This window comes from Dioscorea cayenensis, unplaced genomic scaffold (genome assembly GCF_009730915.1).
Source record: "Dioscorea cayenensis subsp. rotundata cultivar TDr96_F1 unplaced genomic scaffold, TDr96_F1_v2_PseudoChromosome.rev07_lg8_w22 25.fasta BLBR01000221.1, whole genome shotgun sequence".
Classification (NCBI taxonomy): domain Eukaryota; kingdom Viridiplantae; phylum Streptophyta; class Magnoliopsida; order Dioscoreales; family Dioscoreaceae; genus Dioscorea; species Dioscorea cayenensis.
In genome coordinates, this window is record NW_024086612.1 from 1,115 (window position 1) to 28,914 (window position 27,800).

Below are 27,800 nucleotides of genomic sequence, written 5' to 3' on the forward strand. Positions count from 1 at the left end.
GATGTGCACCACGAGTATTCAATGTTTGGGGCGAGTTTGCGAGTGTATCGAGAACATTGCAAAAATTGATGCTACCCCATCGGTGGTGATACCTAGCCCGAGAAAGCAACCTCTTATTCACTACACCAACAACAATCCTTTGTTTATCTTTTATCTCCTTTTATTGTACTTCCTTTTTATTTCATCTTTTTGTAGTCGAGTTAGCAAGGGGAGTCCCCTGCTACATTTTAGCTTATTTTCTTTTTATTTTTTTGTTGTTTGTTCTTTTTCATCTTTAATTTATATATCGTATTTTTGGGATTTCTCGAGTTTCACTTGTGTTCTTCATCTGATTTCAAGGATTGTGTTGTTGCTTGGAGTGGAAAACATGTTGAGAGCAACAACACCCTCTCGTGTTCAGGGAAGTTATGTGAACCCCATCTTTCTTTTGATTGTTCTCAATTTCTATTTTGCATGACTTATATTTATACATTGAATACAATGTATCATTCAAGTGTGGGGTAGGGTTATTTTTGCGCATGTAGGGTTGTGGAGACAAGTATAGAAGAAAGAAGCCAAAGTAGATTTCGTTTGCACTTTGCTGATGGAATCTTGGAGTGAACAAACGTGAAGACAAAATTTGTCCTCAAAGACATGTGAGTGTGTGCCAACCTCCGTTGTGCTCAAGTGAATATGCAAATTAGAGAGTCACAAAGGCAGTCACACTCATGTGTTCCGACTTGTGCAATGCTAGCAAGATTATCGTCAAATGTCTTTTTATTTGAAGATGCAACGCGATCTACAGCATGGGCGTGTGCCCATTTAGAAATGAACTGTAGGAGTTACTGTTCACAAGCCGGTGAAAAATGAATTTCTGCAGATTCACACAGCCATGTGGAAATTCCACACATCCGTGTGGATGCCTGATTCCAGCCCTATTTAAATCACGATTTCAGCCCCATTTATTGATCCTTCTATCCATCATTTGGCCTATCTTTTCTCACCTTTGGAGGCGCCCGCAGCTAGGGCTTGGAGAGGCTTTGGCTAGGCTTTTGCAGATGTTTACGATCTTTGACACCGCATTTCCTTTGGAAGAGAGTTATTGGGGGGACTATCATCGGTACCAATCTGGCGAGGTGTGCCCTTGGCTTGACGAGGGGACCTTTGGAGAAGACGAGGCCACTCCACAAGACCATCGACATGAACACCAAGGGGGTTTTATTCATGGATTGCATATGTTAATTTTTTATTTCCTTATTGATTGTATTTTGCTCCATGGAGAGCTAAACCCCTAGTGGGTGCTTGGGATTGTAAACCCTTGGATGATATTGTTTCTTTGATGTCTTATTATGCTTTATTTAATTGATGTTTTAATTGAGTTCCAATCTTGAATGCTTGTTGAGTTGATTTTTTTCCTTAGAGTGACACTAGGGTTGAGAATCTATTTTGGTAATCCTTGTGGATGAGTGACAAACCATAAGGGTTAGACAATACCCTCCGGTATGATTTATCCTACCTCCACATTCTCGAGAGTTCTTTTGCGGTCAAAATAGAGTGAAGTCCTAAGAGATGAACTCCACTTTGGGTTTTAGTTACGCAAGCAACGAGTGAAAGGGTTAGATCTATTTTTAGGGAATAGGGTTTATCACTTGGGATACCTAGAGCCTAAAGCAACCTAGAATAGTGTGAGGTATCGAGACTGAGAGATTTCTCCACCGAGGCATAATGTACGGTTAGTCACGGTTGACCTTAAGTTTTTGGGGTCTGTATGTTTTAAGGATCTTCATTAGACATTAGTTAGGAAACATAATGATTGGCCTTTCACTTGAAACAATAGTCCTAGGGTGAGCAATGTTCGGGTGCCCCATTTATCTTCGATTGCCTCTCCTATCTTTTATTTGCACCTTCTTCTTCTTTTTCTTATTTTCTATTTGCATTGATTCTTATTCACATCACTATTGATTCATTTTTCGTTCTAGTTTAAATAGCAATCTTTATGTTTCTAATCACTACTCTCTATGGATTTGACTACCCACTCACGGGGTATTATTAATTCGACAAACCCGTGCACTTGCGGTACACACGCAAAAGGGCGTTGTCAAGTTTTTTGCACCGTTGCCAGGGAATAGGCGTTTTAGATGCACTTTGCACTTTGCTACTTTATCTATTCACCATTTATTCTATTTCACACTATTTTATTCTTCCATCATTCTGTTTTTTTCTTTCTTTGGTTGCACCTCCAGGTTATAACCAGAGGGAACCCTTCGACATTGGTTGAAGGTGATCCTGAGCTTGAACCAACATTTCATAGAAGGGGTAAAGAACTTGTACAAGAACAGAAAAATCAAGCTGAGGTAGATGGTGAAGGGTCAGATAATATCGTAGACCAAAATGAACAGTAGAGGAAGCTATCAGATTATGCCAGACCCGAAGTTCCGGGCATACAGTCTAGTATTGTGCGGCTACCAATTACAGCTCAGAACTTTGAGCTAAAGCCAGTATTCATCCAAATATTACTGTAGTCGGCAAAGTTTAATTGTTTGGCCGATGAGGATCCAAACAATCACATAGAGAACTTCTTGGAAGTGTGTGACATGCTATCAAGTTGAGGGCCTTCCCATTTTCCTTGAAAGGGAGAACTAAGAAATGGCTACATTCATTACCTAGAGCATCGATTACTACATAGGAGGAGATGGTAGAAGCTTTCCTTGCTTGATATTTCCCTCTTAGAAAATCCGCAAAGCTTAGGAATGAAATATCTGTTTTTATACACATGGAATTGGAGTCTCTATTTGAGACATGGGATAGGTTCAAGGAGCTCCTGTGGAAATGTCCTCAACATGGGTTCTGATAAGTGCTTGAGCAGACATATTTTTTATATATGTTTTAAATGCATTGAGAATCATTTTTACCATGGTTTATGTCTCATATTGTGTATTTGGTGTTCTTTTATGCATATATGTTATGAATCCTTAAATAGTAAAAAGGAAGAAAAGATAGGCTATAAAGACACAATGTTGGGAGTTCTTATTCAATTCAATGACCAAGACACGAGAGGAGTTCATAAACGTGGAGATGTGTGCCAACTTCCAAGAAGATTAAAGTCAATTTCACTAGTTGGAAGGGCACAAAAGGCAGCCCACATCTTCATGTTTCCCTCTCTTTGTGAAGATTGCAAGACCTCTCAAAGATACGTCGATGAAGAAAAGTTTTATTGCCTACCACATGGATATGTGCCCAGACATGTGGCCTCAAGAGAAGAGTGTTTGAACCGCATTTTGTGAAAGCTGCTATAGCAAAAACATCTGTAGCGATTTCTTGCATCGATAATGTAGTAAATTCTTGTTCATGCATCCGCGTGGAAATTCACTGCAACCAGCGGGCAGCGTGGGAGGGCACATGACAGATGCTGGTCTAAGGCCTATAAATAGCCAGTTTTTTTCCCTATTCTTTCTCATCTTTTTGTGCGGCTTTTTGAGGGGTTGAGATGGCTAGGGGTTTTGGAGAGGAGGTCTTTTGCGGCTTTTGGAGGCGATTCGTCACCATCTTTGATCGATTCCTCCTCTGTCATAGCATCAAAGGAAGCCACCGATGAACCTAGCTTTCGGAGTGGGTCCTTCAAGGCGTCGAAGCTCTCCATCAAGGCCATCAGTTCATTTATAAGGGGGTTTATTTCTATGGTTTTAATGTACTTTCATTAATTGATGGTGTGTTTTGTATGTTGCTTCATTGAGAGCTAAAGCCCTATACGGTATTTGGGCTTGTGAACCCTAGGATTCTCATCTTTTGTGGATTTGCTTAGTGTTTCTATTTAATCCGAGTTTGATTAAGTTTTTAATCTTTGATTGTCTAATGCGTGCTTGCCTTATTGATCTTTTTGGTTATTTGGTTTGCATGATTTGTTACCTTGGTGAGAGAGAGGTCTCCATTAGGGTTAGAATCTCAAGATTGTAGAGGGTTGAGAGGGTGAGTCAAGAGATAGATAGCATCCCCTTTCCCCTCCGATTGGTGTATTCTATCTCCGTTCCCTAAGCTCTATGCAACCATATTTGGTGTGAGGCGTGAGATTGAGAGATTTCTCGTCGGGACCTTGTAGGGGGTTAGGATCCTTCGCCGGGGAATTAGGGTTGGATCAATCTTTAGCAATCGGATACACCTCTTGGAATCCCTAGAGTGCTTTGCGGTCATATGTGGTGTGAGGTGTTGAGATTGAGCGATTTTTCCACCGGAACCTCGTAGGGGACTAGTATCGGTGATCTGGAGGCAAGATCTGATTATTTTTGGATTTCCATGACTTAACTTACTCATCATAGAAACACTTTGCTTATCAGGTTCCTCGAGTGGATGATCATTTAGACATTTTATAATGGTTTGAACCAAAGCATGAAGCAGTTACTTCATGCTACAAAGGAGGTATCTTAAGGAGCAAGACTCTGAAAGAAGCCCGGCATCTTATTGAGGAAATGGCTATGAACGGTTATCAGTGAAACACAAGGGACAAAAAGAAGGTAATTAGACTTCATGAGATTAACTCAGTTACTTCATTGGCGGCCCAAGTAGTATCATTGAGCAAGAAGTTAGATATTCTAACTTCTAATAGATTGGCGGCAATGACTAGTTACACAGGGTGTAGGGAGAACATGCTCCATCTGATTGCCTGATTTCTACTGGTGGTACATCCTCGGTAGAACAAGTGAATTTTGTGGGTAATGCAATGAGAAATGAAGGCAATCTATAGAGCAACACGTACAATCCGAGTTGAAGGAGCCATCCGAATCTTTCATGGAGTAATCGAGGGCAATAAAAGGTAATGGCACCACCAAGTTTCCAACAACAAGAACAAGCCCCGAACATGGAGAACGGAGTTTCAGGGTTGGAAAATTGGATCACCGATCTAGAGAAGGATTTAACCAAGTTCATTCAATCGTCAGACACTAGATTTCAATCAATTGAAGCCACACTTCACAACCACACCGCATTATTGCACAACTTGGAGAATCATGTGAGGCAAATTGTGAAGTCATTATCGGAGAGACCTCAAGGAAGCTTTCCTAGTAACACCAAAAGCAATCCGAGGGAACATGTGAAAGTGATCACTTTGAGAAGTGGTCAGTGAGGTTGAGGGTATGCTTCCGAGTGAGATGACCAATGTTAAAGCACCCGAGGTCGTGGAGGTTAAGGGAGAGAACAAAAAAAGAAAAAAAGGTAGTACCCCCACCTTATAAGCTAAGAATCCCTTATCCTTCAAGGTTGATGAATGACAAAAATTATGAGCAATACAAAGAAGTTCTTAGGGTTATTCAAGCGGTTGCACATAAACATTCCTTTTTGTGGAGGCATTGTCTCAAATGCCACGGTATACAAAAGTTTTCTCAAGGACCTTATGACCAAAAAGAGGTAATTGGAGGAGAGTACATCTGTGATCTTAGATGCTTCATGTTCGGCAGTGTTGCAAAAGAATATACCGAACAAGAAGAAGGATCTTGGAAGCTTTATCATTACATTTCAACATTGGTAACATGGGTGAAGAAAAGGTATTAGCGGACTCAGGGGCTCGTATCAACGTCATGCCTTACATCTTCTTTCAAAAGCTAGGCTTGGGAGAGCCTAGGCCCACTCGAGATGAGCGTTACAGTTGGTGGACCGAAAGGTTAGACATCGAGCGGCATCATTGAAGATGTACTTGTGAAGGTTGACAAGTACATATTTCCTGTAGACTTCATAGTGTTAGATGTTGATGAGGATGTCGACATTCCTTTGATACTTGGAAGGTCATCTTGCGCACTTCCAAAGCCCTTATCGACATGGACGGGACGGGGAGTTAACTACGAGTTGGGGATGACAAAGCTTACATATCGCCTCACCAAAGCCTTGAGACATTCTCTAGACTTTGATGATACTCTTTACTTTCTTAACACTACCAATGAACTAATAGAAGAATATGTGTAGGAAATGATTAATCCGGACCCATTTGAAGGTGCGCTAGATCAAGAAGTGGAGAATGAAGACATCTTGATGCTTGGTCTAGAGGACAAGATACAACCTACCTCGGGGATCATGAAGAAGATGCTACGGAAGATGAAGCGTGCAAGGAGGCGTCACAAGAAATGCCGCAAGGCTAATGGGGATAAGCAAGAATGGAGTAAGGGTAATGAACCCTTGTGCGGTAACAAACTTGATAACTCCCCCTCTATCTTCAAAAGAATATGTTCATCATGCTTTCAAGTTATGGGTAAGAGGAAAACCTTCATCTATGAGCCCCCATGAGGTAAGGTCAGGTATGTCAAGCTATGTGGCGTTAAACAAGAGCTTCTTGGGAGACAACCCAAGTCTTTACTATTGTTTTAGGTTTTAGTTAGTATTTGCATGAATAAGAGCTTGAGTGTTGTTGTCTTAATCTTTTACATAAGTTTGTTGTGATTTTCTCGTGGATCATTGATGTTTTTGTGTGTTTAATTGTGATTGGTGAAGTTTCTTAGTCGTTTGAGAGTGTTTTTCATGATTCTATGATTAATCTTGCATAATGTATGTCGGCTCTAAGTATGTTTAAATGTGCTGAAATTTTTTGCAAAGTCTGTAAATTTTTCTAAGTTATCTAGAGAAGACATACGGCCGTTTGGAATTTCCACACGGGTGTGTGTTTTTGTTCAGAGCTCATCCCCAGAGGATACAGGGGTATGTGCCTTGCAATGTGAACAACCTTGTTACAGTCACACGCCCGTGGGTAATTTCCACATAAGCATAGTTTCTCTGCAAAGTTCAATGCACTATCCCGGGAGCACACATGAGCATGTATCTACCCCTATGGATGATCCTGTTAATTACACAGATGTGGGTAATTTCCACACGCTCTTGTGAAACTCTGTAGAGAGTTTTCATCCATCTTGAGAAGACACAAGTGCGTGTGAGTGCCCCTGTGAGCAACCCTTTGACAAGATCCACACTCGTGTGGAATTTTCACACGGTCATGTGAAATGCTTAGAGAAATTCTTGTGTTGACAAAGAAACCATAGGGGTGTGTGGGTGCCTCTATCGATTGGGCACAGGGTGTGAGGAATTTCCACTGCCCGGTGTGTTTGCATTCGAGCCAAAGAGTGCCATCCCGAGGAGCACAGGGCGTGTGACTACCCCAGTGAAGCTCCCCTGTAGAGTCACATGGGCATGGGTGATTTCCACACGCCCATGTTGATGTACAGAAGTCAAAAGGCCGTGATTTCTCTTTATAAATCACTTGTCCGTTTTCATTTTAGAACATCTCCACACTCAAGGAACTCCCTTCTTTTTGGTTTCCCAACCCCTCACCATCTATTTAAAAGAGTTCTTGGGTTATTTTTCCGACCACATTCACGGTCTTTCATTCTCATTTTTTTGGTAAGCTTCTCTTTCTCTTTTCTTCACTCATTCCTCATTTTGTTATCCGGCACCACCGAGTAGTAGCGGTGACGAGCTGAGACACCAACGCTTGAGCGTCTTTACATTTCTTTGTTCTTATTTTTTGTATTTCATTCTAGGATTATGTTTTGAACTTGTATCACTCAAAAAGGATCTTCTTTCTGAGTTTATCTTATATTTTTTGTTGTCTCCCATTGTATTTCATTGCTTTCTCTTTATATACTCGAGTATTAGTTTGTTCTTGTTGAGCTTTACTAAATCCCCCTTGTGTACATGTGAAGATGGTCTTGTGAGTATCGAAATCGAGGACTAGTAATGGACATGGCAATGTGTTTTGCACATGGCCGTGTGTGTGCCTAACCCATTGGAACTCAACTCTCCAGGAATATAGCTTCATCAAATGTACCATTAAGAGTTTTGGGGGAGTATTGTTTTCAATTGTCCACCTTCACATGTGATCTTGAATGTTATACTTGTTATTTGTGCTTGCATTCATACATTGAGGACAATGTATATCTTATGTGTGGGAGGGCGGAGTTCATATTACACATGTACATTATACAAGTTTTTGAGTGAAAATTGCATGCTCACATAGACAATGGCGGTTCACCTTAGTTGCAATGATTGTATTCATAAGTTTAGAGAAATTTTTTTAACATTGAATGTTCTCATGGTCTAGTTTTTTTACTTGAATTTTTTTAGGAATTTTTGGCTAGATTGACCTTTGGTTTGCACTACTCGCTCATTAAACCTTATGGAAACTCAAGTTCGATGTATAAGGGACTAGTTTAGTTTCTCTTTGTTGTGTTAATTTTGCTAAAAAAATTTGCAAAAAGAAAGAAAAAAATGTTTTTTTGGTTGTGCATTTTAGGGTGGAAAGAGCTACCACCTATGAAGTATGAAGCTACTCTCATAAGTTGCATACTAGTTATGCCCTAATGAGAGAAAGAGCTATTGATAAGTGCTTGTGTGGTATGAATGCGAAGCGTTCATTTCCTTATGTTGAGCATTACTTTTTCTACTGGTTTTTACACTAATATGTGTGTTTTTATGTTACTTTCGTGCGGTAGGGTTGTGAGGGCCGAGTATGAAGGAAAAGAAGCCAATGTGGATTACAATGCACCGATTTTTGGAGGAAATCTTAATAAGGTTGAAATGCAAAGACATGGAGTCGATGTGAGATGCTAGAGTGTGTGCCAACCTCCTCGTGTTCGAGTTTGGCACATCCATTTGGAGGGCACAAAAGGCGGTCACACTAGAGCATTCGACTTATGCACATAGAACAAGAGCTCCACCAACTTGCCTATCATTGAAGAAGCAAGTGATCCACGAGCGTGAGCATGTGCCCGTTTGCGTTACTCAATGAAAGTATGGATTCAGGAAGCTATTCGGGCCGGATACTATGGCGAGTCTTGTAGCAATGACAAGATCCCTTGCTTATATCCCGCAATTGCAGGGCTTGTCGAGTAATAATCCGGGTGAGCGGTCGAATCCACGGGGAGTAGGGGGTAAAGACACTTGAGTCGATTCTTAGTTATGTGAAGTATCAACAATGATAAGTGTGGTAATGATTCAATTCTCAGAAAATTAAAAAGCAACAAGTAAGAGAGCAAAAAGTAAGGAGGAGGCAAGGCAATCGATAAAGATGGGGTACTCGGATGATGCTTCACCTAGGATAATCGCTTCAAGTGCAAGAACTCTCTATTATGCTTCCTAATCGATGCAATGGTGAGTCGTGGAAATCCTTACATACATAGTCCCAAATCTAAGGTCAACTATGCCTAACTCTATACATGTCCCGGAGGAGAAATCGAACAATCTCAACACCTCACTCTCGCATAGAGTTGCAATGAGCTCTAGGGATTCAAGTGATAAATCTCTTCCTAGATTTAGACCTAACCCTTTGGTCGAGTCGGAAGGTCCCTAGCCACAATTAAGCCCTAGATACTAAGATCACCTCAACGCTTCACTCCATTGCAGCGCAACTAGGCCCCAGCGGAGGTTCATCCCTTAGACCATTCACTCTATTATGGCCGCAAAGAACTCGAGGAGCGGAGGTAGAATCTATCACGTCGGAGGGGAAAGGTGACGCTCACTGCCTCTCGACTCACCCTCTCAACCCCTCTCCAACCTAGCTTTTGTCTAGCAGCTCGTGGTGTGTCACTCACTCACAAGGTTACCAACAAGAACTCTCAACCCTAGTGTCACTCTAGGGGAAATGTTCATACAATCAAGCATTCAAGGTTGGAACTCACAATAAAGCATCAATTTATTTGAAAGCATAATAAAGAAGTTCAATGAAACGAATACATCCTAGGGTTCACAATCACCCAAGTACCCACTCCACTAGGGGTTTAGCTCTCCATGGAGCTAAGTACAATCAAAAGAAATCTAATGTAAAAAGCAATGAATCCATAAAGAAACCCCCTCGATGAGTCGTGTCGATGGTCTTGTGGGAAAGTCCTCTACTAGTCGTCCAAGGATTCCTTCAGTGCGGTATAGGATACGCCTCGATTGAAGCTCCCCTACCAACCTTCTTCCTAATGGAATCACGATGTCGGAGCCGTAGAACCTCTCCAAAACCTTGGCCAATACCCCTCAAAACCCTAGTCGAAAGCCCTCTCGTAAGTTGGGGAAAAAGATGGAGAAAAAGAATGCCAAAATCGGGGCTGAATCGGCTTTAAATAGGCTGGAATCGGGCGACTACAGGGCGTGGGACGGTACAGCGCCCGTGCGAAAATTTCCACAGGGCGTGGATAATTTCCACACGCTCGTGTGTATTCTCTGTTTCTGCGATTTTTGGCCGTCTGTGAACAGTAACTGCTACAGTATTTTCTTACAATGATTCACTACGATGCTCTGCTACGATGTACTGCCGAAATACTCCCGAATTCCATACTTTCATCGGGAGTAGCATAAGCGGGCATACGTTCACGTTTGTGGATCACTTGCTTCTTCAATGGTGTACACGTTGGTGGAGCTCTTGTTCTATGTGCATAAGTCGGAATGCTCGAATGTGACGCCTTTGTGCCCCTCCAAATGGATGTGCCCACTCGAATACGAGGGAGGTTGGCACACACTCTAGCATCTCACACCGACCTATGTCTTCGCGTTTGAACCTTAGCAAGATTTCCTCCAAAATTGGTGCATTATGATCCACATTGGCCCTATTTCCTTTCATACTCGGCCTCACTACCCTACCGCATAAAAAAATAACATAAAAAAACACATATTAGTGTAAAAACCCGAGGAAAGTAATGCTCAACATAAGGAAATAATGCTTCGCATTCATATCGCACAAGCACTTATCAGCTTACCAACCGTACTATCCAGTATACGGTATGGAGCAGAAGGTACCCCAAGATATAACGAAGTCTATATACGGACTGAAACAAGCTTCCCGTCGGTGGTACCTAAAAATTCCATGAGGTGAGAATGACCTTTGGGTTTAAGGAAAACAGTGTTGATCGGTGTATATACCTCAAAGGTCGAGTGGGAGCAAGTTTCTCTTTCTAGTCCTATATGTATGTTGATGACCCTACTGCTTGCTAGCGATGATCTCGAGGGTCGTTACACGATATGAAGGCATTCCTCATAAGGAACTTTGAGATGAAGGATATGGGTTAAGCCTCATATGTCATTGGCATTGAGATTCACAGAGACATCTCCGGAGGTATCCTCGCACTATATCAAAAAGGCCGAAAATCCCCTAAAAGTCTTAGAGAGGTATGGTATACAGACACAGCAAACTCGATGTGGCACCTGTACGAGAAGGGAGACAGGGCTCAGTGCTTCGCAGGTGCCCGAGGAGCGATATAGAGAAGGATCAGATTGAGGGCATTCCATATGCTCTGCTGTTGGAAGCTTGATGTACGCCCAGACGTGTACACGGCCGGACATTGCCTATGCTTTGTGGGTTTACTAGGTAGATACAAAAAGTAACCCGGGCATGGAGCATTGGAAAGCAGTCATGAGATATCTTCGGGGGACCAGAGACTACATGATCACATAACGGCGATCCGATATAATGGAGATCGTCGGATATTCGGACTCCGATTCAGCTGGGTGCCCGGACACCGGAAATCGACATCGGGATACGTCTTCCCGCTTGCCGAGCGCCATTTCGTGAGTCCGGGTCAATCTTGATCCCATTCTCGGATCACACGGGCGGGGAAAGAACATGTTTTTGTTTCAGTGAGAGGACCTATTATAGTTTTAAAAGCCAGGTTGATAAGTGCTTGTGTGATATGAATGCGAAGCATTCTTTCCTTATGTTGAGCATTACTTTTCCTCGGGTTTTTACACTAATATGTGTTTTTTATGTTACTTTTTTTATGCGTGTAGGGATTGTGAGGCCGAGTATGAAGGAAATAGGCTAATATGGATCATAATGCACCAATTTTTGGAGGAAATCTTGCTAAGGTTCAAACGCAAAGACATAGGTCGGTGTGAGATGCTAGAGTGTGTGCCAACCTCCTCGTATTCGAGTGGGCACATCCATTTGGAGGGCACAAAAGGCGATCACATTCAAGCATTCCGACTTATGCACATAGAACAAGAGCTCCACCAACGTGTACACCATTGAAAGAAGCAAGTGATCCACGACGTGAACGTGTGCCCGTTTGCGTTACCCCGATGAAAGTATGGAATTGGGAAGCTATTCAGGTCAAATACTATAGCAGAACATTGTAGCATATAATGTAGCAGACCTGTTCACGACCGGCCAGAAATCGGAGAAATAGAGAATCCACACGGGCGTGTGGAAATTATCCACGCCCGTGTGGAAATTCCGCACGTGGCGTGGAGTATCCACGCCCGTGTAGTCGCCCGATTCGACCCTATTTAAAGCCGATTCAGACCCCGATTTTTGGTATTCTTTTTCGCATTTTTTTCCCCAACTTGAGAGAGGGCTTGGCTAGGGGTTTCGAGGGGTATTGGCCAAGGTTTTTGGAGAGGTTCTATGGCTCGACATCATCATTCCTTAGGAAGAAGGTTGGTAGGGGAGCTTCGATCGAGGCGTATCCTATACCGGAAGAGGGAATCCTTGGACGACGAGTAGAAGACTTTTCCACAAAACCATCGACACGACTATCGAGGGGTTTCTTTATGGATTCATTGCTTTTTACATTCTATTTCTTTGATTGTACTTAGCTCCATGGAGAGCTAAACCCCTAGTGTGTACTCGGGTATTGTGAACCCTAGGATGTATTTGTTTCTTTGAACCTCTTTATTATGCTTTCAATAAATTGATGTTTATTGTGAGTTCCAACCTTGAATGCTTGATTGTATGAACATTTCCCCTAGAGTGACACTAGGGTTGAGAGTTCTTGTTGGTAACCTTGTGAGTGAGTGACACACCACGAGCGTTAGACAAAGTTAGGTTGGATAAGGTTGAGAGGGTGAGTCGAGAGGTACAGGACCATCCCTTTTCCCCTCCAGTGTGATAGATTCTACCTCCGTTCCTCGAGTTCTTTGCGGCCATAATAGAGTGAATGGTCTAAGGGATGAACTTCCGCTGGGGCCTAGTTACGCGTGCAACGGAGTGAAGCGTTGAGGTGATCTTATCATCTAGGGCTTAATTGTGGTTAGGGACCTTCCACCTGGACCAAAGGGTTAGGTCTATAATTATTAAGAGATTTATCACTTGGAATCCCTAGAGCTCATTACAACTCTATACGAGTGCGAGGTGTTGAGATTGTTCGATTTCTCCTCCGGGACATGTATAGAGTTAGGCATAGTTGACCTTAGATTGGGACTATGTAATTAAGGATTTCCACGACTCACCATTGCATTGATTAGGAAGCATAATAGAGGGTTCTTGCACTTGAAACAATTACCCTAGGTGGAACATTATCCCGGGTACCCCCATCTTTATCGATTGCCTTACCCCCTTCTTTACTTTTTGCTCTCTTACTTGTTGTTTTTTTACTGTTGAGAATTGAATCATTATCACACTCATTATCATTGATCTTTCACATAGCTAAGAATCGAATTAAGTATTTTTTTATTCCCTACTCCCTGTGGATTCGATACCCGCTCACCCGGGATTATTACTTCGACAAACCCGTGCACTTGCGGGCTATACACAAGGGGACCTTGTCACAGGTCTATAGTATAGATGCTTGGCTTGCTTCCCCGACTATAGCCCTACAACTATGAAAAAGGTGAGCAACCCTTAAACAAAAAGGCCAAATAAGGGCTGTTATACTTTATACTATACAAAAAGCCCTAAACTGAAGCGGTAGTCCCGAAAGCCTCATAAGATAAAAACCCGCTCGACTCGTGCTTCTTTCAAGGGAAGCACTAGGGGAAGGTCTTTTCAATGCCTTAGTTCTTTCCCTAAACCGGTGGTTTCTCGACCACGTGTGAGACTTTTTTCTCTAGCGTAAATTGGCAATCATGGACAATGGTCCCGAGGGTCCATGGGGGAGTCACCTACGGAGGAGCATCCGGATTGTAATCTTAGAGTCCCCGCACCTGCCTCGATTGTATGAAAAAAAGCAGATTAGAATCCCGGGCCAAAACCTCTCGCTTTCGGTTGTTGGTAGACCCGAGTGATTGGGATCGAATAGCAAGCAAGTACCCGACCATCATGGTGTCTTATAATAATAAGACCTCCGGCCCCCTGAGTCCCATTGAGAGGCAGAGCCATCCAAATTTAGCTTGACTCTACCCACTGGTCCGGGGAGCCCATCGAGCATTGGTTCGAGTCCAACTCATGACGGGGCCTTGGTTATCTCGATTAGAATAAGAGCGACTCGTCTCGCATAAAAGGGGAAGCAGAGACCACGACATGACTCCCCTTTTTTTCTCAAGCAATGGCAACAGATACTAGAGAAAGCAAGTCCGAGCGTGAGGCAATCAACAGATGACGACAAGAAATGGTAGAGCTCCAAAGAGATGTGAGTCGGATCGAGTACGGAACCGAGTGAGGGACGAGACAGTGAAAAACGCTCTAGAGCGCGGAGCTTCAAGATGTGCGCGCTAGCCTTTCGCCGCTTTTAGTTTGAACCATTGCGCTTGCTTCTCTTATTTTTTTATCCAGTTTTTTTCTAAGCGAAATCCTTCTTCTTCATGCTCGATGACTCGATTGCTCAGTCGGATAGATTGGATCGGGCACAAAACTCCAATCAATGAAATGCTCGCTGTCGACTCATTCTTCCTCTCTTCCCGAAGCTATCCTTAAACAACAGCTGAGATCCTTTGGTCCTCCACTATACACGAAGGGAGGAAAGAAGAACGCAACCCAAAGAAAGCTTTTTTTGTTTTAGCAGTAACTCGAAGATCCGTGTGGCGATCGAGTCCATATCATCGTCTTTGATCCCAAGAATGAGAAAGAGTGACCATTCCTTTTGTCAAATCTCAAGAGCAATCTCATTTCGAGAATGAGGAGCAGTCACGATGGAGTAGGCTATCATGTTTCGAGGTCTCACCTGTGTTGACCACGAAGACATGGAAACTTTCTCCGAAATCTATGGCTTTCTATATTGGACGATTTATGACTGGTCCTTCACTCCATTAGAAAAAGCCGATTAGGTTGCTACTTGAGAGCTTGCTCTTTCGGCCTCGAGTTTGTCTTGAGTTACGTGCCAAGCAAGTGTTAGAACTTAGACTAGCTTTACAAGGTGCACAACAAGGATAGCGGTCCCCAACAGAGATAAGAGATATTGGTTTGGTGGACAGAGCCTAGGTCGCCAAGCCTAAGCCCCCCTTGAAAGAGTGCATAATAGCTCACTGATCGAGCGCTCCTGCGCCAAAGATAAACGGGGCTAAGCGATCTACCGAAGGTGTGGGATGTCAAAATGCATCAGTAGGGGAGTGTTCCGCCTTAGAGGGAAGCACCCGTGCAAGCAGGTGTGGACAAAATGGAAGTGAGAATGTTAGCTTGAGTAAGGCAAACATTGGTGAGAATCCAATGCCCCGAAAACCTAAGGTAAGGGTTCCTCCGCAAGGTTCGTCCACGGGGGGTGAGTCAGGGCCTAAGATCAGGCCAAAAGGCGTAGTCGATGGACAACAGGTGATATTCCTGTACTACCCCTTGTTGGTCCCGAGGGACGGAGGAGGCTAGGTTAGCCGAAAGATGGTTTTTTCGGTTCAAGGACTCAAGGTGATCTTGATTTATCAGGGAGGTAGAGGAAATGCCTCGACCCAATGTCCCGCGTAGGCTTTGAAGTCTCTCGAACGACCTTCAACAATGAGATTTTGAAATCCAATTCTTTCCGCAAACTTGCATCTTCGATTCGAGTGGCATCCAAAGGTTAGGTCATCCACGTACTGTGCATATCGGTGATTGGTCCCAATTTGGTTCATAATCTATTTGTTTAGGTATATGTTCACTAAAAGAGGAGATAGGTTCCATATTTTTTCGTGCATTTTTGTATTCGTGGACTTTCCAAGGCCAGGCATCGCATCAATGACGGAATCGGTCATCGGCAAATATTCTGAGTCTTTCCGTCATCTTATCCCGCCTGAGAAATGTCCAAAGCATTTCCTCACGCACAGGCCTATGGCCTTAAGCAAAGCCCCTTCATCAAAGTCTGAAATTTCTTGTTCTAGTTTCGTTAGCTGAACTTACTTTGACGGTTGGTTTGGTTGAGTCCTGGGAAGAAAAACCTTGCCTATTTGACTACCAGTCAATGAATGATTGATTGATTAGCAAAAGCAACGAAAAAAATGAGTTTTTGAGGACAGTCAGGTGTACGTACTTTGTTAAGTTAACGGTCGAGATTTATATTCATTTGTATTAGCTGACTGAACAGAACATCAAGGTGACAGGATTCGAACCTATGGCCCTCTGTACCCAAAACAGATGCGCTGACCAGACTGCGCTACACCTCGTCTCCCCCCCGTAACATATAGATCCACCCGATCTATAAACACTCGAACCAAACTCGCCCACCCCGCTTTGGGCACAGGGACGCGAGAACCACCGCTTTTTGGAAATCTGTCGATCAGCCTCTTTCACTTGAATTTCTTCCTTCATCCGGCTCGCTCTCGGCTACTTGTCCTTTGGACCAAAAGCCCGCTCAGAAGTGGATTCAAACCACTGACACAAGGATTTTCAGTCCTTTGCTCTAACCTGCTGAGCTACCTGAACCACTTTCATCGCCTCCGACCCGAAAAACGGAGTTCTGGAAGCATGTGTTAAGCATATGTTTCTTATCCGAAATCTCCTACTCGAATTGGGCTTTGTGATACAAGCTGAGCGACTCAGTAGTCCGTGCTACTGAGCCTTCAGCTTTTCTTATATATGATACCACTTCTTGCAGTTCTGGTAGTCTCTTTCTTCGAGTAAGGTAGTCTAGTCTGTCTACCCGCTAGTGTAGTCAAGCAAGTCGGTAAGCCGCTTAGGCTTAGTCAATTAAGTCAGCAAGTCTCTTCGCTTTGGTAAGTGAGGTAGTCTTTACTGTTAATCCGGTAAGTGGTACGCGATCGATCTCTTCTTCTTCTTCAAAGACATGCCACTCTTGAGATCAGTTCCATTCTTGCTCCGGATTAGTCATGAGGGTCAACACACCCTTACATAAGAAAGAGATCCGGCAGTCTCAGAGGACTAATACCAAAAAATTTGGTGACATCAATCCAATTCTCATATCAGAAAGAAAGACTTATGACATGGCCAACGAAGCAAGAGTTTGATATCGTTCAGAGATCTCTCAATTCCTTTCCTTTCCACGGAGAAAAAAGCAAGAAGTAGACAAGAAAAAAATAAAAAGATTCGAAGATAAGAAAAAAATTTAAATTCATTTCTACCCGGAAAACAAAAAAAAAGGACTCCCAATCGGCCGCTCTGTCATGGTCTGATTTTTTGTTTCATCAATACTCGATCTATCTACTTATCGTATTTTTGCCCCTGCTCGGTAGTTCCATAGTAGGTCTCTCTCTTATATATTAATAATGTCTGAAGTCCTGTTTTCCTCCTTAAAAAAAGAACTTTTCAGTGCCCCTTTGTCCAGAGGGAGGGATCTATTCCCGAATGGCTGACTCACCGATAAAGCTGGCAGGGGGGCATTTCCTCTGGGAGGGATGAAAGAAGCAGAGATATTAGACTCAGCCCGAGCTTGACTAAGACCAATAAAGTTTAAGTTAAGGCGAGTTTACAGGTTTCATACCTGCATTCGAGAAAAGCAGAGCCAATCGGGAAAGATGGGAACTCCATAATTATTCTTGTATCTATTCCCCAGTCCAGCTGCTGATTGGATGCTTTTCTGAATGCTCTCCCTTTACAGGTGCATTACTCCTCGGATGAGGAGCCACCAAAGGAGGATCCCTCCCAATGGGTTTTGAGCCTGGCAAAGAATACAAGATGCTCGAGCATCTTTAGAAAAATCACTGCTCCTCGAGCTGATCATGAAATAAAAAACCCGCTCTCTTCGAGGTTCTTAAGAGTGCCATGGTGGCCGATGATCTGGCACCTGAAACTCTAGCAGTCATTGTTTCAGCGGCATTTTTCCTCGCCGATTGTCACCTTCTCGGATGCAGACCTGCCAACAACTTAAATATTTGGTTTTCTTATATATAAGATTAAGATGAATAGCAAAAAAACAAGAGATTCGATTCGAGCTAGGGCCAATCATCTTGAGCCCCTCTTTCAACATCGTTTTCCGGAAGAGAGAGTGGTTCCCCGGCATGTTCAGAAGAAAAAGATCCGCCAGGCCATGCCAACCATGCCCGAGAAAAACGGAACCATCAGCCATGAAGAATTTCTTATTCTCGACCGCTTTTTATCCCACGAGAAGGGGATGGACTTACTAAAGTCAAAAGAAACTCGGGAAAAGATACTTTGCTGGCATTCCGAATGGATTGACAACCAAATACCATCAAGGGGAACCTACCTTGGTGTCATTTCATCCATCCCCTCGTTGTTCCCCGAGGACAAGCAGACTCGATTATTAGTGCCCATGGATCAACCCACGGGACTTGACTTCTCTCCATGCCAAGATAGACTTGAAATGGATATGAAGGGACTAGTACTGATGTTGGCACATTTACTGGTTCGACTGAAAGAAAGAAGAGGAAAGAATCGCCCTAAGCTTGATCGGAACTCCTCGTCTATGCCAATTGACCTGTATGAAGTCGTGAATGAAGGTGACATCTCACTCTGCTTACTCGACTAATTACTAGTTCTCTGTGTTTGCTTGGTGACTGAGCTTCTTAGTTTGAACTAGCACCTCGACTTTCTCACTAAGAAGGCTATTCAGTGGTGGTGAAGACATTCTTCATCTTTTTTAGACAGTTTATTTTTTTCTTTTTGAGTGCAACACTCTTTCTGTTAACCTGTTGTGAGTTCCATACTTTGATCTGTTTGGCATCTCTGTTGTCGACTCTGGCTCAGTGCTGAAGTTGGACATGAATCCAAGCAGTTATGTCAAATCAATCATCACAATCGAAGTAGTTGGACTTTTCCAAATCCCAAATAAGAGGTTCATAGTCAATGTTCTAGACGCAAAGCTCACTGGGTGAAAAACCCTTGTCGATACCAACTCGAGACGGAGGAGCAGCAATGCAAGACATAGTGTTGATCTTGTTCCATAGCCTCCCTCCCTTCATGCTCTTCCTACCTAAGATAACGAAGAAGGAAAGGTGAGCGAAATCTCTTGTTTGACCGAAGGAGGGAGGTATGGACTGGACCTATACCATGGAAGAGTTCAGTGAACCTGAGTGCCATCTGAGATCAATCAACCAGAGCGCTCAAACCTTCGGGAGGTTGAGATTGGCCTAACTTATCTCTCCTTCTAAGTGCAAAATATGCAAAGAGGCGCTTGGACTTATGTTATGTTACGCGTGCAAAAGGATAACTTTCTTTCTTTATGTCATTGTGAGATCTTTCATCCTCCAACTCAAGGTAGTAGGGCTTGGAACTCGGGATCACGTAGCCTCATCTCCGACTTGATTTTTATCTCCTTATAATGAGACATAGAACCGAAAACACAGAGCTTTTCGAAAAAGATAGGCATGTCTCGAGGTTCACATCATCTCCAAGTTCGACAGTCTTAAAATAGGCCGCCTACCAACTCGTCAAGCCTATCTCCCGATGCCGATACGAAAGAAAAGTTAAGGCAAATCATTGTTTTTTTGACCTTACCACAGTCTAGCAGCGAAAACTACTATTTGATCCTGCCTAGATCTCGTAGATGGTCAGAGTGCTTGACCTATAGACCACCGACCTGACCATCTACATAGTTTGCTCACTACACTCGTTGAAGAAAGCCTTTTGTGATTGCCACCCACTAATTAGTGATAGGCCCCTAATGATGATCGCTTTCAAAACAGCGTGAGGTCTACCACGTTGGGAATGCAGCCGGTCGCACCCAACGGTCTTCAAACGTGAGAGGTCCTGCAAAAGAGATTCGGATCAGTGGCCTGCGTAGTAAAAATCTGCCCTAAATATTTCAAAAAGAAATGATCCCTCGCAAATCTCCAGCCTTAGAAGCGGTTCTCTCCCTCACCTCCATCATTAAAAAAATTGTTGGAAACTCTAGCTCAAACTTCCCCAACTCCCCTTCCCATCAAAACCGGGTCGAGAAGCCCGACGAGTAGCTAGAATTCCCATCCATTGCCGTCTACGCCGGCTGGTAACGATGAAGAGCTCTTTCTCATCGATTGATTCTATGAGAGGTAGGGGAATATTCCTTTCTTGTCCCATTCACTGATTCATCTTCGAATCTTGCATCCCATTGCCTACCCGAACTTTAAAAGCCAGCTGGAATGGAATGGTAAGAATGTCGTATTGCTCTTACTCCTCCATCATCGCACCAGATGGGAGGAATAAGGGTGACAGAACCTAAAAAAATATGGAGATGAGGCGAGTAACTTCTTCCCGTTGTGGGTGCTTAATCAATCGGGTAGTTGGAATTGCCATTTCGTTATTGAGTCAACCCGACCGAAAGAAAGACCTAGTATCCAATCGATGATCTTTCAGTTCGAGGGACTTTAGATCTTCTTTCTATGGTCTGCAGCAGCATCAGCCCCCTGTGCTTGTATCATCTTCCGGGGAGGGGACTGGGTACCACAGAGGTTGCATGAACAAGGGCAGAGGGCGGGCGGACTGAGCAGACATTTTTATCGAGTATAAAAAAAGTGGTTGTGTCTTCACCGTGGCTTCTCTTTCTGCTTTCTATCACCAGCCTCTTTCTTCCTCCCTTTCTTCACCCATGTATTTTTAGGAGGGCTCAGGTGGCAGGAAGATCGGAGCAACAAGTTTCGGGCAGCCAGGGGAGGCCGGGTCATTTGACGGAAATGAAAGGCTTTTTCCTAGCGGCTCATTCATTCTTGGAAAAAAAGAGGGAGGGAGCAAGCCAATAGATCAATGAATAGATAGAGTCAACGGTAGAGCAGACAGCGCTGCCTACACGCTGAATTAGCTTCCCGAGGTCGAGCAGGCCTCAATTTCACTCACTGGATTTGCGAATGAATGTAGGGGCTGGGCCACCTCGAATGGCGGGAGCTACATGCGGGGAGACCCGCATGTACGGTTTTCAGGGCGATCCGGCCAAAAGACCGGCCGACGCCCACCCGACTAGAGGGACTGAGAAATTAATAGAGTACAAAATGTATCTTCAAGCTTTACCTTATTCTGATCGCTCGGAGGGCGATCGCGAGTCTCTGAATGAAGTCCTCCGCTTCTTTCGGAGGTGCTGACCCGTAGCGAGGCAGATATGACTAAGTGACATATTGAATATGGTGACGACAACAAAGCATGTCGTAGAAGGAGATAACAGGTGGAGCCAACGACCCACTAAGACTCATGTATCTACAACTACATCCCCGAGCGGCAGTCAAACGGAGGCGTGAATGCAAGATGCCGCGGAATGATCGGCCGGACAGAGGCTAGGGGTCGCTTCCTTCACACCGCGTCCTTCCTTGTGTGTCGGAGATACAAAGCGAGTGCACTGGAAAAAGAACAGAACTGGTCGATCTATTCCATAGCGAAGCATCCGAAGCATAACTGGACACTCACATGATTTTTGCCGAGAGATAGGAGCATTCGGTGGAACCGGTGAACTACACTTGCTTCTTGATAGATGTGTGGGACGGAGGGCTTGTGGTATCTCGCTGCCCACCCTTACTCCGCTTTGATAACCGTGTGAACGGAGAGTCGGGCAGAGCAAAAAGCGAAGGAGGCCCCTCATACGGAGTCGCACACTTGAGTAGTACGGGAGACGTAGAATGGGTCGAGTAAATTCCCTTGGGGCCGATAAAAATCACGGATGTAAGTCTTTTTTTAATTTTAATTTTTTTAAAAAAAGTCTTTCTTTTTTTGTTTGTTATAAAAAAAGGAAGGCAGAGGTAAGTATTTCGAATGGCGAAGAGAGGTGGCTCGGTAAGGAAGGAATGGTCAATCGTCAAGTCAAGGATGACTTCTTTTGTTGGCGAAACGATAGGGGGCCAGTGATTCTCCGAGCCGGTCTTTCTTTCCAACGCCTCGGGAAACCGGGTCGAGATAGATGACAACACCTTTTTTTCTCCACCGGGAAGGTGTACTTCTATTCTTCTTCCGGTTCACCTCCCGCCCGGCCCGAAATAGAACCCAGCCCCCTTCGATCCATTCATTTCTGCAAGCAGGGCGGGATCCAGAGCTAAACCCCATCCTATTCGAGGCGGGTGGCCTCGCCCCACAAGCACCCAACCATCCTTTTTGCTCTTCCTTAGGTTTGGCTCCACTGAACGCACCACCTAGGAGCTCCACTTATATTCAAAAAGGCACCCAGACTTTTCAAGACGATTATAAAAAGTTGTTAGGGCTGCTATTTTTTTCCAATATCATGGAATAGCATGGCCCGTGGGCTAAGGTCACTCCAGTGGGAGAGCCGTGTTATGGGTAACCTTATTGCACGGTTCGGAGAGCACTTGTGTATGTGATGCAAGTGAACGTGTACGAAAAAAAGCTGTCGTAAAAGTTTCGTTGTTCGTTCCATCGTTGACCCTATCTATGTTTCTATGATGGCCCAAGAACACGCTCATTCTTCAACCGTAGAGAGACTTTTCGAATTGCGAGGTACCATTACGAGCTCAATATATACGAGTGTTATTCCGTGAAATAACCTCGAATTTCAAATCATTCACTTGCTTCAACTACTCATGCTATGGATGTGGGAGCATCAACTCCATTCCTTTGGGCTTTTTGAAGAGCGGGAGAAATTATTGGAATTCTATGAAAGAGTCCCGGGAGCCGGGATGCATGCTAGTTTTATACGACCCGGTGGAGTGGCACAAGATCCGCCTCTTGGCTTATGTCAAGATATTGATTCCTCCACACAACAATTTGCTTCTCGAATCGATGAATTAGAAGAGATGTCAACCGGCAACCGTATCTCGGAAACAATGATTAGTGGATATTGGTACTCGCCACTGCACAACAAGCAAAGGATTGGGGATTCAGTGGTGTAATGTTAAGAGGTCGTGCGCCATGAAGACATTGATAGCAATATGGGGAAGTTCCCATCAGGCAACAACGGTTCTGCCTGACCCTACTCAAGCATGCATATGTTGTCGGTGAAGATTTTTGTGTGAAGCCTTGGAGACGACATACCCGGGGCTAGGGTGAGCTGAGGGGGGACAGCGTAAGTGAGCGAATGTGTGTAAGCCCAGTCAAAGATTCCTATTCTAGGCGGGGCGGACCATCTACCTTCGAAATGGTGTTGGTCCGTAGGGACCGTGAACGGATTCGCCTCTGGCCTCCGGGCACGTCGGAACCGCATGAGTTCACCGGGGTGGAGCGCGGTCCACCAAAATCGGCATAGGTTAGGTGCTATTGGTGGAACATGGTAAGCCCATCTTTCCCCATATTGAAGTGTCTGCGGACACATAGAGATGTAGGTAGAGGAAGTCTCAAAAAGCGAAGGCCGAGCTGTAGGTCACGTGACCTGCACCGAAAAGGTGGTTGATCGGGCTTTCTCCCGGATCGAAAGCGGATCAGCTCGCCAAATTCGTCACTCGAATCAGGCTCCCCGTAACGTCGAATGAAAATAGGTGGCCCGGTTCTCTTTCTATAACCCTATTTATATGAGAGGCCCGCCCCCTTTCTCCCTATCCCTCTCTTATATTTAGGAGCGGGATCCGCCCAAGAACGACCTATGGTGGTACGAAGGCACGGACTCCACGAGCGTCCCGCACCCTCGAGAAAGAAACTCCTCAACCATCACAAGAAAAACAAAGATGACGCTCTGTGTCGACTCTATTGGTCATAGTTCCCCTCATTGCGGCCGGTGCTCGTTTGCGCCCCAAAGGGAAAGGATGCCTCTCGGGGAATCCGAGAATGATTCGAGACGTATGAAGGGAAACTCCCACGTATAGTTTGTTTTTTTGGGGGGAAGGAGCCCGACGTGGTCCCCCACCCGACTTGGCCCGGGCCTAAGTGAAAGTGAAGTGGTGGGCCTACCCATCCCAACCTGGGGTATGCTGGGATTCGCAAAGAGCAAAGCACCTTACGATGTTCATGACCAATCGGATCCTCGACGTACCAGTAGGGTACCGGAGGGATCGCTATGATCGTTACTATATCCGTATCGAAGAGATGCGACAAAGTGTTCGGATCATTGTGCAATGCCCTAATTAAATACCTAGTGGCATGATCAAAGCCGATGATCGTAAGCTATGTCCTCCATCACGATGTCGAATGAAACTATCCATGGAATCGTGCATAGTGTGAAATGAAACGTAGATCATCGCCATTCTTAACCGAGACTCAGGTTAAGATCCGTCTCGGAACTGTCGTGGGGTTAGGAGTAAAGCATCTCGGAGTTGGCGCATCTCATTGGGCGTCGAGAAGTATTGGGAACCCCAATATCTTTCTTCGAATAGTTTCCTTTCCGTCCCCTCGCGGTATAGCGCTTCGCTTCCGGTTCTTCGGAAGAAGAAACTAACTTCTCCCTTCTTTATTGATGACACACGTCCGAATATGCGTGTAAACCGCAAGTGCACGGGTGTCGAAGTAATAATTACCCCGGTGAGTGGGTAGTTGAATCCACAGGAGCAGGGCTACTAGTACTAACTTCTTCTCTCGCTTTCTAACCTAATGATAAATGGAAAGGTGTGGTGATCTAATGTGCGAAGAAGTGAATACCGGAGACGAATATGCAAGGGTTAAATGGATGGAGATCTCAATCGGTAAAAGTGGGGTATTCGAGGCAATGCTCCCCGTAGGATTTAGGTATTAGGTACCGAATAAGCAAAGTGTTTCCATGATGAGTAAGTTAAGTCGTGGAAATCCAAATATAATCGGATCCGGCCTCCCGATCACCGATACTAACAAATCATGCAAATCCAATCAATCACAAGGATTAATTAAACAAGCAAGCAATGAGAATACAAGATTAAAAACTTAATCAAACTCGGATTAAATAGAAACACTAAGCAAATCCACAAAAGATGAGAATCCTAGGGTTCACAAGCCAAAATACCCTCTAGAGTTTTAGCTCTCCATGGAGCAACATACAAAACACACCATCAATGAATGAAAGTACATTAAAACCATAGAAATAAACCCTCATTATATATGAGCGATGGCCTTGATAGGAGAGCTTGACGTCTTGAAAGACCCACTCCGAAGCTAGGTTCACCGATGGCTTCCTTGATGCTATGACGGAGGAGGAATCGATCAAAGTTGGTGACGAAGCGCTTCCAAAGCCGCAAAGACCTCCCTCTCCAAACCCTAGCCGTCTCACCCCTCAAGAGCCGCACAAAAGATGAGAAAGAATAGGGCAAAAGCGGCTGTTTATAGGCCTTAGATCGCGTCGTCACGTGCCCTCACGCCCGCGTGTGGATTTTTCCACGGCGCGCGTGTCTGAAGATTTCCACCGCGGCGGCGGAATTTCCACGCCCGCGTGAATAGTAATTTTGCTACCGCATCGCTGCGGTGAAACTTGCTACGGTCCTTTCACAAAAGCGCGATCCGAACACTCTTCTCTTAAGGCCACATGTCCGGGCTGCACGTCCATGTGGTAGGCTATAAAACTTTTCTTCATCGACGTATCTTTGAGAGGTCTTGCAATCTTCACAAAGAGAAGGAACATGAAGATGTGGCTGCCTTTGTGCCCTTCCACTAGTGAATTGACTTGAATCTTCTTGGAAGTCGGCACACATCTCCACGTTTATGAATTGCTCTCGTGTCTTGGTCCTTGAATTCAACAAGAACTCCCAACATTGTGTCTTTATAGCCTATCTTTGCTTCCTTTTTACTCTTCAATGCATTCACAACCTATATGCATACAAGAACACCAAATACACAATATGAGACATAAACCACAGTAAAAAAATGATGCTCAATGCATGTAAAACATATATAAAAATTATGTCCACTCAAGCACTTATCAAACTTCCCCCACACTTAAGTCTTTGCTTGTCCTCAAGCAAAAATTAAACATTATACCTATGGAAAGAAAAAGAGAAGTGCTTGGCCTTAGGTTCACCAAATGAGTACAAGAATAAAAATTCTACGAGTCATGGAGAGAATCAAACACTAGACAAAAACAATCAATGCTCTAGCAAACAATCCAATAAAAAAATTGAATGTGATAAAAATCCGAATGCGTGTGTGTGTAAAAACTCAACTCATGTCAACACTATGTCCACTACCGGGTTCTTATTAACATGGGACTTATTTATAAACAGAAAAGAATAGGTAGTAGCTTCACACAACCTCTAAGGTAGCCCTTTCCCAAGATGCCTCCCGAGTGGCTTTCACACTTTTCGAGGTGGTAGCTCTTTCTACCGAGGATGGTAGCTTTTCACACATCCCATGAGATAGCTCTTTCTCTCATTAGGGCATAACAAGTATCCGACTTATGAGAGTAGCTACATACATCATGGGTGGTAGCTTTTTCCACCCCTATGTACAAACAATAAACAATTTCCAATTTTTCTTTTTATCAAATAAAAACTAGCACACTAAAAATCCCAAACATAATGAACTAGAGTCTTCATAGGTCTAATGAGCGAGAAAAGTGCGAGAAAGAGCAATCGAGACAAAAAAATATTCAATAAAAATTGGATGAAAACTAGAGCATGATAAAATCCATGTTTATAACCTCCAAAAACTAAGAATTAAACTCTTAACCCTAAGGTGAACCTTCATTGGCAACAAGAGCATGCTCATGAAAACACAAGTAAAAAGTCATGTATATGGTGAACCCTCCCCCACACTTAAGATGTACATTGTCCTCAATGTACGCATGCAAAAGCTACAATAAAAATAATAACAATGGAAGCATAATGTGTGTGGGAATGCAATTAAAACAATACTCCCCTGAACTCCTCATTAATCGTTTGGTGAAGTCTAACTCATGGGAGCTTGTTGTATGGGTTGTGAAGCTCACACGACCATGTGACAATATCACATGATCATGTCTATGACTAAAACACTATCAACATCACTCTCAAGGCCATCCGCATGCGTAGACAAGGGGTTCAGATGAAGCTCAACAAAATAGAAAAAGATGTCACGAGTTCTTATAAGTAAACACATGAAGCACAAAACTCACACAAACAAAAACAAAACATAAAAGTTAACTAAACTCTAAAAGATAAAATAACAACTATATGAAAACAAAAAGTAAATTAAACTAAAAGAATCATGAGTCGCGATGCCTCAAGCATCGGCGTCGATCTTCCGGTGTTGCCGGTGTGCCAAAAGAATGGTCCCATCCAAGGTTAATCGTATACGATCAAAACTTTTCGGTCCTTGGTGGCATACACGCAAGAAAAACGCCAAAAGAAATGCAAATTTACATGAAAGGGTAAGTCTGCAGAAATCCACAGGCGCGTGAAAAATCCACGCAGCCCGTGTGGCCACTGGCTGAAAGCGTCCAGCGCGCGCGTGAGATCCACGTGATCGCGTGGATTTTCCAGCGCCAGCGTGGGTTTCTGAGCATTTTTGTTTTAGCCCTACGCGACCAGTGTGAGCAGGGCTATGGCCAAAAAGCCATGCCGACCCTCAGCGGCACTCCAAAACTCTTATAAAAGCTTTCTCAATTATATTAAGATGATTTCCATGAAGAACAATGCATAAGAACAAAGATATCCACATAAATTTCGAAAAATGGAGGCATGGAGAAGGTTAGAAAAAATGAGAGCTCACCGATGTGAATTGAGTAATAAAGTATGATTAAATGGCCAGCAATACCCTTCTAAATCTTTTAATGACCAAGTAAAAATGTTTGAGAGTGTGGGTGTGTGAGAAAGATGAAGGGATGTGTGAATGAAAATCATGAATAGTGGTCCTCTTCATCAATTTACCCCACATGGGGGTGTGAAAACTCCACATGGGGGCGTGGAGTCTTATGCAGGGCGGCGTGGAAATTCCAGCGCCCGTGTGGCATGGGAATTTCTGGAAACACATCCATAAAGATATTTACATGAAATTAAGTCCAATTTCCCAACTAAAAAAACATGAATATCATCCTAAACCATGCCACACACATACATTTAAA

General features: G+C 43.9%; 3 non-coding genes and 1 pseudogene across 3 annotated transcripts; all 4 read right to left on the reverse strand.

Moving 5' to 3' along the window:
- Positions 1–2,719: 2,719 nt before the first annotated feature.
- Positions 2,720–2,826, reverse strand: LOC120253842. Its single transcript, XR_005534438.1, has one exon. It is a non-coding gene; the product is annotated as a small nucleolar RNA R71 (small nucleolar RNA).
- Positions 2,827–16,134: 13,308 nt separating this feature from the next.
- On the reverse strand, positions 16,135–16,209 carry TRNAP-UGG. Its single transcript has one exon. It is a non-coding gene; the product is annotated as a tRNA-Pro (tRNA).
- A 185-nt stretch (positions 16,210–16,394) lies between these two features.
- TRNAF-GAA lies at positions 16,395–16,468 on the reverse strand. The gene has a single exon. It is a non-coding gene; the product is annotated as a tRNA-Phe (tRNA).
- A 4,474-nt stretch (positions 16,469–20,942) lies between these two features.
- Positions 20,943–21,961, reverse strand: LOC120253841 (annotated as a pseudogene).
- Between the last annotated feature and the right edge of the window lie 5,839 nt (positions 21,962–27,800).